Raw genomic sequence first — 20740 nt, 5'->3', positions numbered from 1 at the left:
ATTCATGTTTCATGAACATCAATATATTGTTCTGTTGCAAAATCATTCTTGGTTTTCGTGTATGTACTATTCTCCATGATAGTCAGTGGTGCACAGTTGGGATACAATTCTTGCAAATAGCTAACACACATTGTCTTATGGTCTTAGCATTCTTTTATAATATATAAGCTTGTTATATATGAGTGTGATTAATATACTGACGTGCGTAATTAAACTACTCTTTTTATACATGTAGGACGTACATTAAATGGACACAAAATGTCAAGTTTAATCTTTTGTCAAGTCAGTTCATTTAAATGCTGCTTTCGTTAACGTTTTCTCAAAACCAGACTGTTGAAATTAGTTTCGAGAGTCTGCACGTGTACATGCCTAGAGTTGCGTTAAGATTTCGACATAACGACGTTGCAGTTTAGTTGCTCGGTGTTTTTGCTCAGTTTAAATGCTCCCAGGAATTGATTGTAGATTTAACGAGAATGGTACAGCTCTTTGAAAATCCCCCGATGGCAATTAACTGATCACCAAAACACAGGAACCTATTTTTTCCTAGAGAGTGATCTATCTGTATTTCTCTTAGCGTTTCTTCGTTTTTATCAGAACGGGTTTTCAGGCCAAATTATGTGCGTCTGACGCAGCATGAATGACACATGATGGAACTATTGCAGGGTATCGAGAAATGTAATTCTGTTTGGTGGTGTCCACTCGTGAAGGCAGAAGGCGACCGATTGGAGACAATTTTCCTTGATACATTTACTCAATTTCTGAGTGAGAAAAAAATCATATTATTCGTAGAGAGTATTAAAATGCCCAAGTGGAATTGCTGAAATCATACGTTCCGTATTCGGCTTCCAAATCAAACCTATTTGGGGACGTGTCCTGAATCTCGCAGCGGTAAGTGACAAATGTTTTCATTGGCTCATATGTAAACTTGTATTCTGCGTTTGTCTTGCGATTCTTAACCGCTATTAATGCTGTTTCTGCTATTTCTGTCAATCCTACAAGAATAACAACATGTCATGCATTGTTGAATGTGTGAAACGACCTTTTGTCTTGACATTTTGATAATTACAATAACAATCAACAGTGGCGTTTTATTACTAACATTTTGATTGGGTAATAAACGACCAGCTGACCTCAGGCCTATTCCACACAATGAATGCCTGTCGGGGATTAATCCCCTGAGAAAACAACTAAAGGTATGTTCAGTGTTGTTACTAATAAAGGCATATTGTGACATAAGTTGTGGACACGGCAATCAAAAGGCTTACCAGACAGATGGTCGTAATGCATTAAACATCCAGGTGGAAACAGACAGACTGTGACTGGACGTCGGTCCGATCGTCATATCAGTTGAAACTGCGCGGCGCGTCAAACACTCGAAACCCGTTTTAACCCCATTGAGGGGAATCTCCCAGTGGCCGATTTTGTCGTTTGGGGGGCGGTTTCGCCATCATTTGTATCGTCTGTCCTACGCTATTTCTATATTTCAAAGTTTAATTTTGAGGCATTAAAGTGTGCAAAGTTCCAAGTCAGGTTTACTTGACGAAGTGTAGAAGAACCTCCATGTTTACTTACTTAAATTGGGAATTTAACGTGCGCTTTCCGACATATGCGTTTTTCGCGCACACCTCCATGTTTTGAACTTATAGATTATATACCTTCACTCATCCTTCTGTATTCTCATCAATTTGCATTTACCTCTCATGTCCCAGGCTGCAGAATAATGGCATTTCCCATTATCAAAGGCAAGACTGATAATTGAAACAACGCTTTCTATGGTACTACAGTGTAACTACACCACGCAGGTGCAAGAAACAGAGTGTGCCACAAAACAAAGTCTGTAGGCATTTGTAGAAATAAGCACAATTAATCGAAATAATGTGCTTGTATTTCCAGATGACTATAGATCCGATTGTAGAAAAATAGCCCTCATTGACATAATCCCCTGAGGACAAAAGACCCCTGGGACCAAATCCCTATTCGGACAAAAAGGGTCAATAGCCTCCACATGAGCTATCAGCTATTATTTTGACATATATATAAGTAAACGCCTTACTAACAATATAAGGGGCGGTCGGGTAGCCTTGTGGTTAAAGCGTTCGCTCGTCACGCCGAAGACCCGGGCTCGATTCCCGACATGGGTACAATGTGTGAAGCCCATTTCTGGTGTCCCCCGCCGTGATATTGCTGGAATATTGCTAAAAGCGGCGTTAAACCATACTCACTCACTCACTAACAATATAAAATAAATGTTGTTAAAACACCCACAAGTTTAACCGACTTGTAAAATCAACCATTAATGAGGGATGTCTCAGAGTATTAATGAAGAAAACATCTAAATAATGAAGTTTTAGAGGCTTTTGTTCTAGGGGGTTGGGGGTTATGTCCCATAGGTATTTTGTCCAAGGGTATTTTTAACCACGAGGGCTTTTGTCCGTACACCTTAAATCCATAAATCGCAAGTGTATGTATGATGGTATTGAATACATATCTGAAAGAAAGCGTAAGAGATGAATGTTATATCTTTGGATATTTGGCTTGCACCATCAGCTGCATGTTTGTTTGGAAGTTCACGCAACATTTATGTTTACATAGTGCATGTTATGCGTGACGTTAAAAGAAACAAGAGATGAGACCCTGATGCTGCAATATATTCATGGATGGTACACTTCCAAATCCTGTTGGTTGAAGTAGTTTCAGAGATGCGAGCGTAAGACATGACCTTTTGGCCTTGGTCTTGCACACGCGTGCGGAAATGGCGAATGATAATTTTACCGGCTTTGAGGCGCGACTGGATTAGATATGAATCATGCATCGAAATGCACCCAAACATACCATCTCTTGAAAAAGCATTTCTTTGCGTCGTCATTATCGTACTAGGGGCAAAGGACAGTCGGCACATTAACCACATTTGACGCCTGTTTCCGGTCAAAAGGCGACTGACGGTAACTGGATGTGAAGGAGGTGACCAGGCGCACGTCACTCTTATCTGATTAGCCGTAGACGACGATAAGTATACAATATAGATGTACCTCGTGTATAGACACATATAACCACTTCGACGTACTTCTAATCAGTCGCAGACATCAAAGAAAATTTCCCGTCTGTCTTCGAAAGGATTTTTCATTTTCATTATGGAAAGTGTATATAATCATTCTGACACAGCATGCGATTGTAAATTTTAAATCAAAAGGAAATGGGATCGGATAATTAGCAGACTCTTTAATCGTGTAGTCATTCTTTTGACAGTTATGATGTTTGTGGTGTTTAACATCTTCCCGAGGCAAGGGCGTTAAGTCCAGTTCCCATCCTTGCTGACCCAGGCTGGAATTTTCAGGCTCGATCGATGCGCCACCAGTGGTTATAACGAGTTGTCCCTTCCATGTCCCTCCTATTGACCAATCAGATTCCGTTGTCAGGCTCGCTAACTTGGTTGATGCATGTCATCGATCCCAATAGCGCGGATCGATGATCATGATGTCAATCACTGGATTGTCTGGTCCAAACTCGATTCGTACAGACCGCCGTCATATAGCTGGAATATTGCTGAGTGCGGCGTTAATCAACCAACCAATCAGATTCCTCATTAAACTGGCATTTGTTTCAAACAAGATGCATATTGTAAGAAAACGGGTCTTACCCCGCGACATGCATTAACTCACTTGAACACTTTGATTAAAAGCATGATAAGATTTGCAAAATATCTGTCGACGACCAGTTGGCGGTACACCTGCTTCACAAATCGTGCAGTCGATAGCAATGTTGTTTACGAAGGGGATGTCTAGTTCATAACGTTTTTATTTTGAATGGATTGTGCATAGACTTATTAGTCGAGCCAAACCATAACTCCGAAATTCCAGCCTGGTTCGGCAAGAGTTGGAACTGGACTTTCAAAGTCAGTTAACGCCCTTGCCTCGGGAGGATGGGTGCTTAAAGAACAGACCAAACAAATGGAAGAACAAGCTGATGTTCCCAAAACATTTCGTTGAAGACTAGTGTGTATTTGAACAAGTCATTTACATCAGGGTGTAGTTATATATCTGCATGCTGGTACAGTAAACTACGGTTATAACGAACTCAAAGGGACTACTAATTTTAGTTCGTTATAACCGTAGTTCGTTATAAGCATATGTACAGCATAACGACAGCAAATAGTCGAGGCAAAAAAGTAGGTTGGTTATATCCGTCCGTTCGTTATAAGCGTGTTCGTTATAAACGTAGTTTACTGTACTCTTATTGTGTGCTTGAGCACGGATGGTCCAGTGTCACCGTGCTTAACTAACGAGGCTGATGCCAGAGTAACGCCTCACCAACAGAGGAGCCGACTCGTAATTGTCTAACGGGATTTTATAGCGTGCGTGAAAGTCGAAAAATTAACCAAGACAATGATCAAGCTAAATCATTACTTATATTAAGACGGCAGTTAACAATATACCGCACACAGCGTGATATACGTGAAAACAGGCGAACATACACATGCTCACAGCTCTGATGGTAACAGGGGCGGTCGGGTAGCCTAGTGGTTAAAGCGTTCGCTCGTCACGCCGAAGACCCGTGCTCGATTCCCGACATGGGTACAATGTGTGAAGCCCATTTCTGGTGTCCCCCGCCGTGATATTGCTGGAACATTGCTAAAAGCGGCGTAAAACCATACTCACTCACTCTGATGGTAACAAGTCAGTTATAATAATTATACAGCTGACCCTACCTAAATATACGGAAGGAATAACAGATATAAATATATATTTAGCATTGAGTTTATATAAGTGACGGGCGACTCAGTTCGGGCGTCGGAGTACTTAACAATGGGCAGTACGGATGATCATCTCGTCAAAGGCGCCGCAATTAGCTGTGTAGAACTACGTCCCTGAGAACCGCCAGATACCTATGATGGCGAGTCATTACACACACTCTCTCCGTCTTCGGTACCAGATGTGCCCTGATGTACATTTGCCCCCCAAATCTCTTTTAATGACAGCTATTCCTCATGGTATAAAATATGACTTCGTTAATATTTGATTAACATGTCAATGCTATCATTTAATGGAAATTTTCAAGACGGCTGAGAGTTATCAGTCCCCAATGTTCCGTGTTGTTATGGTAAGGGGGCCTCAGGGGCAATCACCAGTGAATCCTGATCAACATTCTTAAAACCTGAATCACTACATAGGCAGTTTTGTTAGTGCTGAACTATAAATATGTATGCCTTGTGATAAGGAATTAATGTTATTCCAGAATACAACCATATATCATTTGGTTCATTACAATGAAGGGTGTTGTGGTACGTTCCTTCTTTACACTAGAGACCCTGCTCCTGATAAAGGAGACCAATTAGACCGCATCATCTGCTTCATGTGTACGTCTATGCATAAAAGTTCAGAGTGACAAAACACTGTCCAAGAATGTTTGACAAGAGGGATGACTTCAACTGTCCAAGAGTCAACTTTTCCTAAATGTCGAGCAATAGGTCTGCAGCACCAGCCGTTGCTGTTTACATTTCACAATGTTTGGTCGTGTGCAATCGACCATGCTGTTTCTACCATATTTCAAAGAGCGTCGTAGGATTCTTGCTCAAGGTTACACAACTAGAGTGAACAATTGACTTGCCTTTGAATGTTTTTGTGACGGATGCCACCGTCGCCCACCTGTTCGCGAACACCTGCTATCATTACTCTTTGGTAGTGATTAATAAACACATGGTGAATATATAGTCGGAATCGTACAATCAACTCTCCCTTTGGCAGGGATTTCTTATGGCTAGGGAAGAGTTTCGTCGCTTCATTCACAACATACATTGGAATATTGAAAAAATAAAAAACAGGTATCTGCACACGCACTTGGTATATTTTCCCCGAGTGAAAAAACACACTCTGAAAAAAATTGACCTATTTTTGGCAGATCGTCATTTACTGAGGTTTGAAATCCCATTCCAGGAATGTGTAACGCGCTTCATGATAACTATTCACCTTCTGTTTGGACTGCGAATTTCAGTTATATATCCGCCTTGTTACAGACAGCAAGTAAACTAATAGCGCCTGGTCGCCGTAATTAAAGCCACAGAACGAAATGTCACAATAGTCTTAGAAATGTTCTTGGGAAAAGAGCTGTGGATGGGAAAAAATAATAGTGATTGGATAGGGGTGTCGCATTTTTAAGACCTTCGGCGAGTGTACTTCGTCTCCGCAGTCAGGAATATTCCAGTAATATCACATAATTTGTTTGTTTGTTGTTTAACGCCACACATAGCAATGTTCCAGCTAGTCAGTCAGGTTGCTTCTAATGATTACTTGATACTCATTATAGTAAACACGTACGAGAAACACTGGGGACCTTTACTGACCCGGACTGCCCACGGGGAAATACAGAACACAAATGATACCTTTATTCACGAATCGAAATAATTAGGCGGTTCATTTAAGAAATCACATATACAACAGACCCATTTTATTTGTATATGTTGTAGATTGTTTGTAACACATAAGGCAAAACTATACCATTTCCACGACATCAGTTCGAGTGTAAAATGAGCCTGTTATTCTAGCTTGTTGATAGTGTCTGCGTATGCAAAAATTGTCAGCAATGAAATATCACATCGCGTCATGGATTCCCTTCGGGATAGGGTATTCAAATATAAGTGAGTAGATGTTTACAATCAAGGTAATAATCACTTCATGGGTACACCACGGGGACTTTCATTGGGGCTATGATACGCATATTAAGTACACTTTTAAAATCCATCCTCATAAGACTGACCGCACGAAAAGTGTATGTCAGAGATGAGGTGTCTATGGAATCGGTACGAATTCATATTCAGGCAGCTAGGTATTTATCTGCGAGCTGTGGTGACATTTGGGCGCCATTTTGCGATAATATCTTGAAACAAGATGTCGTTGTTTGAAGTTTCAGACACACCATTCTTATGGTTAATAACGCTGTCTTTGAATGTACAGATGTGAAGAGACAATGCACAATGGAGCCGAGAATGTGGTCACCTTAGCAGTAGTGTTAGCCATAACCTGCTTATTATCGTTAAGTAGTTCGCGGTGGGTTCGACTGTGCTGCCCCACCTGGGAGAAGTCTCATTCGCTGTCTGGGCTGCGTGAAGGGAGAGCAAGGGCCCAGGGCTCACGATAAGCCTAACCAGCCTGCCAGGATCACCCGAACCCTCTTTGCCGCTTTTATTTTGTAATAATCTGTATAATAATAATAATAATAATAATAATAATAATAATAATAATAATGAAATATTAATATAGATTATACAATCAATTTAATGCCCAGCATTGGCACAAACACATTATCTTAAGGGAAGATTACAATAATAATATATTTAATAACACATTAAATAGGCATACTATATTCACAATTTAGACATAAATATGAACGTCAAGTAAATCAAAGAGAAAAGAGGAAAATGCATTTCTTTCTGATATAAGCGTTTGACAATGTAAAATAATGCGGTTGTCATAGTCGAAAGCCTGCCTATTCTTTTTGAACGTTCATTGCGGGATGACACGTAGAAAGTTTTAAAGCAGATCGGCATTCCGGGTACAGAAAAGCTAACTGCCAAAGTACACGGTATATTAATTTCGAATAAATTCTCTTATAACGAGGCATGATTGCGCTATTTGATTTGTGAACCATAATTGTTCTCCGTATTGGCATATAGTTTCATTAACGAGGTTTCTTCCTTTTAAGTTTGGAGGAACAGCAACGTTTTGGACGTACGTATAAAATTGAAGTTCTCCACAGATTGTCTTTGATTTGATAGGACTTGCAATTGACACACAAACAATAGTCTTGCAAAGTTATTATAGTTCAGGTTGCATACGCGACAAAGAAATAAAAGTTTGCATTTAACAATATATACAGTAATTGTCAAAGTCCCAAATTCGCAATAGTGTATTCTGAAGGGGATCTTTTATCCAGACCCTGTACAATGCGTGCAAAATATCTGTGTGTGCCTTCTAGTAGATCGTCAAGTGAACCCTTGATGTCAAAGATCTTCATTCGGAGTCATTCTGTATCATTCCGAGCCATATTTTAACGCTTGGAATTGGATGAAGATCATAGGATTATAATCCTAAAGATCTTAAGGAGTTAATATTTTGTCTTGCATTCTGACAGTACTTTTCAATTCTTGGTTTACAGGAAAGATTATACGTTAAGAGTATGCCACCATGTACGGTAGAATCAGTGGTTATGCCACTTGTGTTTTGCTTTGGTGAACACAATTATTGCGCTTTTTGATGGATCATATGATAGGCGCCACCTTGAGGCATATGTATGTACAATATGAAGGAATGTGTGTAAGCCGCTCGTCGATGTGCTAACAGTTGTAGTCAGCAAGCAAGCCTATAGGGATGTCCATACCATATGCTCGAATACCACATTGTGCTTGTCCGAGGGCTGTAATAAGATAATTGATAAAAGCAAAACTATAACAAGCAGAGATTGTTCTGCCTTGGCAAACACCTTGTTGAACGATATATCTGTCTGATTGTACACCCTGGTAGGATATAAAATCATAACTATTTCCATGTGCAAGTATTACCTCTAGTACTCGGTTCATATGGTCTGTGAAATAGTCCACCGTGACATATTCCATCGAATGCTTTTTCATTTGTCCCGTTGTATGTAATATTGAAGGCCTTCTATCAAAGTAAGTACTGACATAATAGCTCCGTGCTCTTTTCTAAAACCAAACTGTAGCATGTCAGGGAAATCTGGGTTAAGATTAACAATTTGTCTTCTATACAATTGAGCAGAAATCTTTCAAAGAAATTACAGAGACGTGATGTTTATGTAATACCTCTATAATTTCGAGGATCTGATTTCTCATTTTCCCCTCTATATATTTCTATGACCATGCCAAGTCTATAGTCATAGGGTACATATTGCAGTTTTATCATATCATCAAAAAGTATACATAAGGAAGAAATCAGATGTTCTCCTGCTTAAATACTATGTTCATTTCTAAACTTATCCGGACCTGCGGATATATTGCTGCTGGGGAAATATATATAATTGAATTTTCTGAACTTTTGACAGTAACGTGATTTGACATGATTCAAGTAAAGCATGGCAAGCATGCAGACCTTGCTTATGAAATAAACGTGGCCTAGGTTTGGTGTCTCCTGATCTCTTGGCGCTGATAGAGACTTCCGATTTCAATAATATCCAATTACAGTAATTTATTTGCACAACAAAAGGAGCACATTGATACAATAACAAGTCTAGAAACGTTACACTCGTCGTGTTTAGTTTCAAACATTGAACACTGAACATATAGAATCTTCATATCCATGGGACAGACCAGTGAGCACGCATCTTTCTGAGAACATGCTAAGAACATCATGCACCCGTTTAATGTGCAATATGGACTGTTGGGTGTTGAAGGTACCCATAAAAACGAAACGGGGCAACACACGTCCGTCAGGTCTTTGATGATGAGGCATAAATCTCGTCACAGAGTATTGGGCATGCTTGAAGCTGGGGTGACGGCAACACGAGTGGCGAGAAATCTACAGGGTCACCCTACTTAGATCTACCGTCTCACTGACAAACAGTGCGAAGGATTGAAGCGGAGCCCGACGTGTGACGTCGTTACGTCAAGATGGCTTATCGCCCGTCCTCACTTGCGTAAACGCCACACACCAGCGTTATCTACAACTGCCAGAACACACACCTTTGTCAGCACACTCGATGCAAAGGCAGATGCCAACCTCAATACTTAGTTTGGACATGTCCTTCACATGTCTACCATAAAACGGTTTGAAACTTTAATGAGGCGTTGAATGGTGTTTCCTTGATTAAATTACGTTTTTACAAGAGTCGTATGGCGAAGTCCTCGTAGAAAGAGCATGCTTGCTTGTACTCAAAGTGAAATGTAAACACCAAAGGAATATTGATTGACATAAAGGGAAAGTTGAAGTCATCCCTCATGTCATACAGAATTTGTTTTTAAGTTGTTGTTTTTCTGAACCTTTATGCATAGATATAAATATGAAACAGATGAAACGGTCTCATTGGTGTCCTTTATTTCAAGTTCAGGTGGCTAAATCAGTGGGAATTGGCTATTGGATCGTTATTAAACGAAATCACATCATCGATATACCTACAGGTGAAGTTAAACTTGCGTTAACTCCAGTCGTGCAACTCAGTCATTGTCTATTGACGTCAAACTATGTATAGGATAATCGAATAGTGTGGGAATATGATTACGTCAATTAAATGTCTCTATATTTCTTAAATGAACCGATTTATATATTCGCATCTCTCATCTGGAAGAACCTAATCATTCAGCCCCCTCCCCCGTACCGACTCATCAGTTTCAGTTTACTATGCCGGGGTTGTGTCCCTTGCCCATCTGAGAAGTTTTGCAGACGAACGTCTTTCACGTATTCAATATATATTTAATGTATCTTATTATACATCGATTAGTTTGAACACAGCGGGGTAGTCACTGTATTTTGTACTGTACATTGAAAGGTCCTATATGAAGAACCCAGTGATTAAAGGGTAAAAAACCTCTCTCTTGTGAAGCTGATGTGAGATCAAAAAGGTTCTTAGAAAGGGTGCAGAAAATAGCTGCTGAGGACTTTCACGCGAGATTAAAACCATCGTCTTTGAAAGACATGCCAAAACGATGAAAGGGCAAATGGCTGTCACATCATACGACGTTGCGAACATTTTACTAGAAATGTTATCCTATCAATGCTTTTACATACTTTAACTTCTTTTTTCCAGTCACGACACTAAAAAAATCGGACGTTAACACTTTATATTCGCAATAAGGCAAATAACAACTCTAATGAATTGCAATACTCATTGTTGTTGTAACCAAACCCTCTGGGAAATAAAAACATTTTGACGATTTTATAGTCCCCACTTTCATGCAAAATAAGGTACACATGGCCTGGATATTTCATTGATCATATATGTACATTAATATACATGCCCATGTTCGGTCAGCAGGCGCAGATATAATCCATTATCCTCGAGCCTTAAGTACCAAGCTCAAGTCGAGACCCTTTCACCTTTATGTTATTTTTTTCTAAAACTTCATGGTATTTGATATATGTTCATGTAACCGTGTATTGATTATAGGACTGCAGTCTCTTGTCAATCAATCCGTTGTTACGCAACCAGTCTTTATGGTCCGATCATCTTTACCATTTTTTCATCCTAAGACTGTAAAAAGGCCTTTACCATACAATCTATATTTCACATGGCAATTCTCTGCGTTTCGTATGTAGCAGGGTCGCAAGTATTCGCAAAACATCTAAGCGAGAGTACTAAACTTTGATTTTTAACGGTATAGATTCTATAGGCTTAATTCTATTACATATTGAAGATACTTTAGCCTAAAACTCCTCATAAGTATACTTTCTCAAAAACGAAACGCATAGGTGCTATCATTATTTCAGTAACGTAAATTTCGTATATATAGATAGTGTTTCACGTTGCACTGCTACGAGGGGTGGCGGAAATGTTCTTAGCCTAACCATGATGGGCTTCAATAACTTCAACTTTCCAATAGTTAACTTTCCCTTTATGTCAGTAACATTCCAGCAACGCGAGCCTTATGTCTTTTGAGCATGCTGATTTTGTACGTAGATTTCGCGTATGACGTATTTCTTGCACAACAGTTGTTCGATCAGGGTTACATCATTCGAGACCTCAGTAAAGCTTTCAAAAGATTTTATGGTTGATATGTGAGGGACATTTCCAAATTTGTCGCATCATTGGCAAGAATGATGTCCGATGCCCTTCTTTTAGTTGTGCCATATGTTTCCTTGTTTTTGTCAAGTGAGCAATCGACTTGGCTTTGCGTGTGTTTGTAATGTGTGTTATCAGCGGGACACGATATGCACACCGTTTTGCTCAGATTCGCAAAACATCTAAGCGAGAGTACTAAACTTTGATTTTAACGGTATAGATTCTATAGGTTTAATTCTATTACATATTGAAGATACTTGAGCCTCAAACTTCTCATAACTATACTTTCTCAAAAACGAAACACATAGGTGCTATCATTATTTCAGTAACGTAAATTTCGTATATATAGAAAGTGTTTCATGTTGCACTGCTACGAGGGGTGGCTGAAATGTTCTTAGCCTAACCATGATGGGCTTCAATAACTTCAACTTTCCAATAGTTAACTTTCCCTTTATGTCAGTAACATTCCAGCAACGCGAGCCTTATGTCTTTTGAGCATGCTGATTTTGTACGTAGATTTCACGTATGACGTATTTCTTGCATAAAAGTTGTTTGATCAGGGTTACATCATTCACGACGTCAGTAAAGCTTTCAAAAGATTTTATGGTTGATATGTGAGGGACATTTCCAAATTTGTCGCATCTGTGGCAAGAATGATGTCCGATGCAATGCCCTACTTTTAGTTGTGCCATATGTTTCCTTGTTTTTGTCAAGTGAGCAATTGACTTGGCTTTGCGTGTGTTTGTAATGTGTGCCATCAGCGGAACACGATATGCACACCGTTTTCGTAACACCCGGTGCCATCATTATGCTAATCTTCCAACTAAGACAACTGAGTGAGAATATCATGAAGGATAAACGTCGTGAAAGCTCCCTAAAAGGTGTCATGTTCGTCCAGGACAATTTAGGACTGTGACTTTGAGCTCATTGAAACCCTCCGCCCTCATCAGAATTGGCACCGTTATGTTTCCACCTCTTCCCAGACATGAAGAAAGAACCGCCCAGCAAATATGCTTACGATGATGACCTTTCACATCACCAAGGTGAAGCCTTCTACACCATTAGGATCCATTCACTTCAGCATCGTTGGCAGATGTGGGTGAACCTCGGAGGGGGTTATGATGAAACATAATTAGCAACCAACAGCATCAACACAGTCCATCATAGTTTGGCGAAGAAAGCTTCCGTATATATTAGATTAACAATTTAAAATGAAAGCCAAACAAAACAAAATATTGATTCACCTTTTTAAAAGTAAATGACATGGCCCGTTTGGTAAAGATAATTCCGTTGAAATTCTTTCCTATTTCTGTGACACTGTCGTTGGCGCCGAAGCTCTCATGTTACTAGAGAAACAATGTCGGAACACTTTGTTTGGAAGTCAAGTAAAACACATTATGCTGAATCGACTTTCGTGTTCTTTACTTCAAATCTGATGTCCGTTTTGCTTTCAGAGCTATTTTATATCGCGGCAAGTAGCACAGCATCCATTATTGCGGACATCCGATATTGTAAGTACTGCAGCTCAGACTGAACACAAGAACTCCCATTTATTGCGATCACGCATCATGTGTACAATGGACATGTCGTTCCTTATAATAGGTTATGTAACACAGTAGTTGGGTTAATGTCACTTTGAACAATTTTTTCAACTTTTACGGCGCGTCAGCTTAATGTGGGAGGAAAGATTCAGATGGAAAAGTTGCAATGAAAAAGACAGACAATGTACAAAGTGAGTGAGTGAGTGAGTGAGTGAGTGAGTGAGTGAGTTGGGTTTAACGCCGCTTTTAACAGTATTCCAGTTATATCACGGCGTGTCAGCTTAATGTGGGAGGAAAGCCCGAAGTGATGCAGGTCTCAGACGTTTACCACTTCGGTGAAACCCACGAGCACGGGTATGGTGCTGACAAACCTAGAAACATAATATGGGCGAACCGGGATTCGAACCCACAATCATAGGTTTCTGGCGTGCCCAAGGGACGCAACTCTGCACAGCGAATCGCGGCGCCTTAGACGACTGGGCCATCCGTGCATCGATCTTCGCAAATAGGATACGATGACATTCCTATGCGACCTATTCATTTGATCTAAACACCGATATTTCATAGGTACAGCGATTAAATACAAAATTAACATTGCGCGTTTATCCCTTCACGTGTATGTGTTACTTTTATGTACATGTACCGTTCACATATCAGATAACATGTCGTAATATAAAACGTCAGCGTCAGAGAATAATTTAACCTGTCTCGAATATCTCCTGAAACAGATTCCAGTGGGCGTAAAAGGCAAAATAACGGTGAAAATATGAATGGATCACTGAAAATGTTTGATGACATAAGAAATAAGCGACGAGTGGGAGTTTATTCTTACATGAGATATCAACACTACGTACAGCCTCTTTAAGGATGTTATCAAACAGTACACGCTTTAAAATATATACCCGTATTTAGGTAATGATGACTTTCCCGCATATTCTCACAATTTTCACGTCGACTATCTATACCTTTTCTCCATTCTAAGGGACCGAACATTTGATATTCTGGGGGGAGCTTGAGTTTTTATCGAAAGTCCAATTGTCGCAGAAAATGCTTGAAGAAAATAAGTATTTTCTTTCAAACATATTGAATCTCAAAGTTTTAATTAAAAAAATTATCAGCTGTAATTGAAAAAAAAGCGAAGGCGGAATCGGGAGAACCTGATGGTTAATGCGTTCGCTCAAAGATCCCGGGTACGATTCCCCGGGTGAAGTTCATTTCTGGTGTCCTCTGCCGTGATGTTGTTGGAATATTGCTAAAAGCGGCGTAAAACCGAACTCACTCACTCACTCACTCAAGCTGTGACAGCCTGAGACCGCTTTAAAGCATAGCATTGGGTTTACCAGATAACACATCCTTATTTTAGATGACACAGTAAACCCGTAAGGGTCCAGTGGGGAACGAATTAGAAACGTGAGATACTCGAACACTTCGTCATTGTCTTTTAGGTCTTTGTTCTCGTTTTCATGCTCTTTAGATCTGTTAATGTATGTTCACTATATCTATGAACCAGACCTCGCCGTGATACGGATGTTGTATCGGATATCTCTTCAGTGTACGACTGTATGACTGTATGCTTGTACATTCATCGGAATAGACGAGGATGTGACTGCTAACCAAGGCAAGCTGTCTCCACCAGCCTTTACCTACTGCGTCTAGGCTAGCGGGCATTCTCGCAGTCTCTTCTGGTTGAGATGAGTGACATTTACTGTCTTTCAGATACCTTGTCTCTTGGTGTGAAGAATAATACGCATTATGTACACAAGAGGGGTTGAGAGAGAGAGAGAGAGAGAGAGAGAGAGAGCGAGAGAGAGAGAGAGAGAGAGAAAGAGAGAGAGAGAGCGAGAGAGAGAGAGAGAGAGAGAGAGAGAGAGAGAGAGAGAGAGAGAGAGATTCTTTATCTCCTTCAGATGTCATGAATATATTTGTAATGTAACCTGCGAGAGCGTCGAAGGGCGTTTTCATATACAATATCCCTGTCTTCGTGGGTTGCTATAATCAGGTAATTGGAGTTAACATTAGCGTCTGTTGATATTAATCGATGTTAATCGATCGAAAAAAGCACCTCTGTCATTATTATATTTTGTGGAGCAGTTATTGAAACGTCATATTCATAACAACCCACATCATGCTACAAACGCACCTCAATGAAATAATACTGATCACAATATTTGTATGTCAGACCGTCATTATTGCTTTATGTAATTATGAACTGATTTTATAATGCGTTTACTACGCAGTTTCTATAATGATCAAATATCATTATGTAGGCACACTTGACATCTAATGAATAGTAGAATCTTTGACGTTCGAGACAATACAAACACCAGTCGTAACAACCCAAATTAGATATATCCACCTTAATAGAATTCAAACCTACATGTATGCTGGTTGCACAATGGATATATACCTTTCGCAATATGCAAACTGTCTAAGGTGAATACATATGAGACATTGCAAAACATCGACTATGTTAAAATAATACAATAACTGTATGTATAATATGTGGACTGTTATCAGAAACCATATTTTGTCTCCTCAAAGTCAAAATATTTATGTAGCAGGATATTACAGTAAGAGATAAGCTGATACGGCATGAATAATATTCCAAATGACAAATAAAGGAGAATTGTTTGTCAGCTGTATGGCGTAAATTGCGCGAGCCCGACGCCATGTGATAACAGAGTATAAATGTGTCCACGATCAATACTGGCACCCTTGAGCCTTCTGAGCGGACAGGTCGCAGGTTGCCTGAATCTGCCATTCTGTCACACGCCTTCGTCCTACATGCGACCTTAACAAGTTGCGTATTAAACCGCGTGTGCATCTGCTATGATTTCGTAACCCACAGCGCCAACCAATCCGGCCGCCTTTTCACTCCGACACGTTGGCTTGTCAACCTCAGGAGGCCTGGCAAATTGAATGATTCGATTATCGAGTTGGTGATGTCGTTGATTGCTGGAATTATACGGACATCAGATGTGTATAAAATGAGAGGTTTGCACCTCTGTGTGAGGCCAACTGCCGCATCTACAATTCGACCATAACAATGGGAGTTCATTAACACCCTGGTTATACCCTTTGAGACAAGGAACCTTTAATACACCAGTGTTAATCCACAGACCAATCACGAGGAGGCTGCCACAGAAGTCGGTAGGACAACAATACCTGATTATTTCTTTCTTCATTGTCTCTGCATTGTCTTCATCGGATCTCTCTATGCCATGATGACAGTACAACTCGCACATTGATTGAATGTGGTTTGGACCTAATACAAGATAACAGACGCTACAACTTGTGCACGACCGCTAGGCATGTTTGCAGTTTGAAATGGTAAGTCGTTGTGTATCCAAAGGTCTGTTTTGCCCTTCATCATTAGTAGCATTCACTGATAGTAAGGTTGCCTGGTACATACTAGTACTTGTCTAGAGTTCGCTGTCCTTGATGACAGTTGCCCAATTTCTGGCTAAATGTCAGACAAGTCAAGGACTATCACGACAGTAATATCAATCCGGATTGAGATTGGAGATTTGACAGAACTTAAAGCTGGAAGAGAGGTTAAGGATCCATACGAAGTATGTCATTTCCTTTGTCCTAAATACGATTTATTTCACAGGACACAATTAAATGCGTGAATGGTGTATATTCAAACGGTTGTATATACAAAATTAGCTCTGATAAGATGTAGATTTTTTGACGATTTAGAAGACATCATTCACTATCGTGGAAAATGCCATATTCGTCTATTTGTATCTTTATCGACACTTACATTTCTTTATTGCTGTAGATGTATGTATTCAATATGATTCTATTTTTAATTATCAACGTTTGTCATAGATACATTATGTTCCGAATGAGGTTGATTTAGTGAGGTTCAGCATCAATGCAACACTCGATAACATTCATAGTTTTTTAAATGCATATTTTGATAGTTTTTATATATTCCCAATGACATGATCACGATCGGAGGGTTGATATTGGATTGATATGCCTTTTGTGGAAGTTCCTCGTTCACCCACAGATTACCGTTTTCGACAATGATGGTAAAGCACACCTGTATTAACCGTTAAGTACCTTCTTGTTATCTTTAGCAAATGTCTTATACAAATTTCCTTTAAATAAAGCGACAAAACCCATTCCATATCAAAAAGACATCTTTGCATAAAGCAGAGTCGGGTGTACGATTCCGTGTTTATAAATTACTATCAAAAGGTGATGATGACAGGTGTTCGCGTAAAGGTAAGCGTATCCTGCCCAGCGGTGGCATCCGTCACAAATGCATGCAAAGGCAAATCAATTGTTCACCTAAAATAACACGGGACCATATGGTACAAGTCAAAATAGGGAATTGCATCGCACATTATTTTTGTCACTGATGCGTCAAATTTGGAAATGTCCTCCACATGTCTACCATAACACTTTTTGAAAGCTTTACTGAGTCCTTGAATGTTGTATTGATCATTGATCATAGACGTTTACCATTACAGCCAAAACCATGAGCACGGATATGGTGACGATAGACCAGGGATCATAATCAGGGCAATTTGGGGATTCAAACCTACAATGATCCTGGCAAAGCCCAGTCGTTCAACTCCACTGTGCCACCCGTAGCCACACCCATGTATTTGATGTGTATGTGGCATAGATACAGATTTGGTACAGAAGAGAACAGTGACAGTAGCTGTTACTTACGAATAGTCTAAGTTACCTAATTATACTGCAATGTAGACGTGATTGTTGCACAAAGTTTCAAATAACATATGTTATTTTCACACATACACGTTTATCGCATTGATCAGACTTTAATAGGTGATTTGTTGCTATGTATATATGCTGTGCAACGTACAATTCATTGCCGTTAGCAGCTCTTCACAGACAATCAGTCTGACTGGACCATCCTGAAGATAATATAAAACAGGTCTTCACTGTTCGTAATAGGTCGAATGCCTTTGTGTATCTTGACAGACCATACTCAGTTAGTTGCAACCCGTGAATATCCGGGGCAACATAGGTCTTCAGCAACCCATGCTTGCCATAAAAGGCGACTAACGGGATCGGGTGGTCAGGCTCACTGGCTTGGTTGATGCATGTCATCGATCCCAATCGCGTGGGTCGATGCTCATGATGTCAATCACTGGATTATTTGGTCCAGATTCGATTATTTTCACATCGCCGTCATATAGCTGGAATATTGCTGAGTGCGGCGTTAAACTTCAAACCAACCAACCAACCAGTTAGTTGCACGACGCTTCGTCCATTTCTCCCTGGTGATACAGATCCAGACACTCACAGTAGAAGGAGGTTTTTGTTCTTGATCTCTTCTCGCTGCTTCTCATTCAGAAGATATTGATTCCATTAGCACTGTTAACACTGTATATAACTCACCTGTGAGGGGATCTTCCGTTTAATAACAATACACCTTTAGTGTTAATTAACATGACGTACGAACTGGTCTAATTTAGGCTTCAGTTGGTCTTTGAATGGAGGCGTCGGTAGCACTGTGCAAGTGAACTCTGCGACCTCTACATTGTTCTAGAGGGATATCTCGCTTGGATACATACATTGTAGATATCGCTGCAATGAAATTGCATCACAATGCTTTGCAGACAATTGTGACATCATTGGTTACCATGACGTCACAATCAAATGACATCACCAAAGGCTCTGACAATGAAGCTGTTAGCAATACTTTTTACACTTGAGATACCAGTTTTATGACAACTCGTGCACTTCAAAACGTATTTAACTCGCTTTGCTCGTTATATATTGAAATTGAAAATACACTAGCTGTAATAAACACATGTCGAACGGGGACTTTAGTAATCTATATATCTGTGACGATGTACATACTGCGAGTTAGTGCATTTAGAATATAATAGAATATTTTATCTCTAACGTGTATCCATTTATTTATTTGTTTGTTTATTTATTGATTCTTAGGTGCGTTTCAAAATTACAATGTATCCTCGTTCATTTTAATTATCATTCTATTTATATTGCTGTAAATAAGTACTTTATGCTTATCATAGCATATAATAGTATATGTACTCAGTTTTGTGACGTAACAACAATCCAATAATAAGGATATACCCGTTATGTGACCACTGACATCAGAATACATATAAAGTGACTTTCCCCAGTATCTAGAAAATACATTTCACTGTGGTACAGGATCTCAGCTGTTGCACGGACCACGTATACAATAATATGTTAATTACCTAAAAGGGTTTCGATTAACACACAGCTGAATGGTCAGTGTTAAGTAACATTGCTTGTCGCGCCGTGATTTCCGCTGTTGAAAATGACTTCTACTTCGTAGATTGCGTTAACGTCATACACATTAGACATAATGCGTTATCAGTCGGTATAACCGCTGGTAGAGAGGTCCCCCGCGGGTTCACTTTCCACCCTGCTTCTGCCAGAAAGTTAGTTGCAATCTTGCTATTAGTGTTCTTCATCTCGAAATGTCTGAGCCAATTATCTCTTTGCACTGTACCCATCTCACACAGACATGATATTATATTCTTGGCCTCATGCTAATTTTAGCCACCTCTCCCCCGGCACAATGCCAACGTCACTGATAAGGCAGTCAGACCCAATCCATAGACCCTACTTCACAGAGAGTTTCATTAACACATTGTGGACAGCTTCAACTACAGAGACGGTTGTTACGCCCAGTTGTCATTGCGTAAAAAAGACACGTTTGGCCTGCTCCCTTCGGACCGAATTTACGTGGTAAAAAGACGTCGGGTCTATAATGAAATATCACTATTTGTGCCATGTTGACAGCTGGTGTTATAACTTTGAGGAAATCTGCGTGGGTTATTGATAAAGCAAAAGGTAAAACAGGAAGATGGTTGCGAGAACTTAATCAGATGAAAGACATCACGGATTACGCCCTTCGAGAATGGCTCAGAATGGCACGACTGGATATTCGCTTTTGGGGATGAAAATTGAACTTGGCATCTCAGTTGTCGGAAGATGCAGATTTCGTTTAATACCTGTTAATAGACATATTTAGTCTGAATGTTGAATGAATGATGGTAAGATGATATTTAGAGGAGCAAGAAGAACTATAATCGATATTGTTATTGATGTTCCTCGAGAGACATTAAGGAGGCGGTTGAGGTATTATAGGTGGAATATTGTGATGTAATGTTTGGATATGAGGCAAATGAAATAGCAGTTTTGAAGAATCAGAGGAGAGATCATTATGTTAAACCAGAAACGATGGAGAAGCGCCATTTTTCGATATTGAATTTTGTTCAAAAGGAATTATTGTGGATTCACGACGGCGCACGTTGATTAACTGAAATACACGTTGCTTATATACTCGTAGCATAATAGAACAATCTGTGAATATAGCAAACACGTGAACATGGTGATGTATTACTCTCCTGTCGCCTCCCTGGCCTAGTGGATAGAGTGTCTGCCCGGAGAGCGGTAGGTCGTGGCTTCGATCCCCGGCCGCGTCATACCAAAAG

The 20740-nt window shown here is 39.8% G+C and overlaps 1 protein-coding gene across 2 annotated transcripts in view; it reads left to right on the top strand.

Moving 5' to 3' along the window:
• The window catches only part of LOC124136917 (C2 calcium-dependent domain-containing protein 4C-like), a 49845-nt gene that overhangs the window by 14903 nt on the left and 14202 nt on the right, over positions 1-20740 (top strand). Inside the window, exon 1 of one of the 2 annotated variants that reach the window (XM_046502982.2) lies at positions 16002-16589. The exons of the other annotated variant lie outside the window; for it this stretch is intronic. The gene's annotated coding sequence lies outside the window, so the exon portion shown is untranslated. Of the gene's footprint in view, positions 1-16001; positions 16590-20740 lie in introns of those variants that run through there. 2 annotated transcript variants of the gene reach the window in all.

Source organism: Haliotis rufescens, unplaced genomic scaffold (genome assembly GCF_023055435.1).
Source record: "Haliotis rufescens isolate VD_foot unplaced genomic scaffold, xgHalRufe1.0.p SCAF_1, whole genome shotgun sequence".
NCBI classification, from domain to species: Eukaryota; Metazoa; Mollusca; class Gastropoda; order Lepetellida; family Haliotidae; genus Haliotis; species Haliotis rufescens.
The sequence above is the reverse complement of the archived record's forward strand: the minus strand, read 5'-3'. Positions and strand labels throughout refer to the sequence as shown.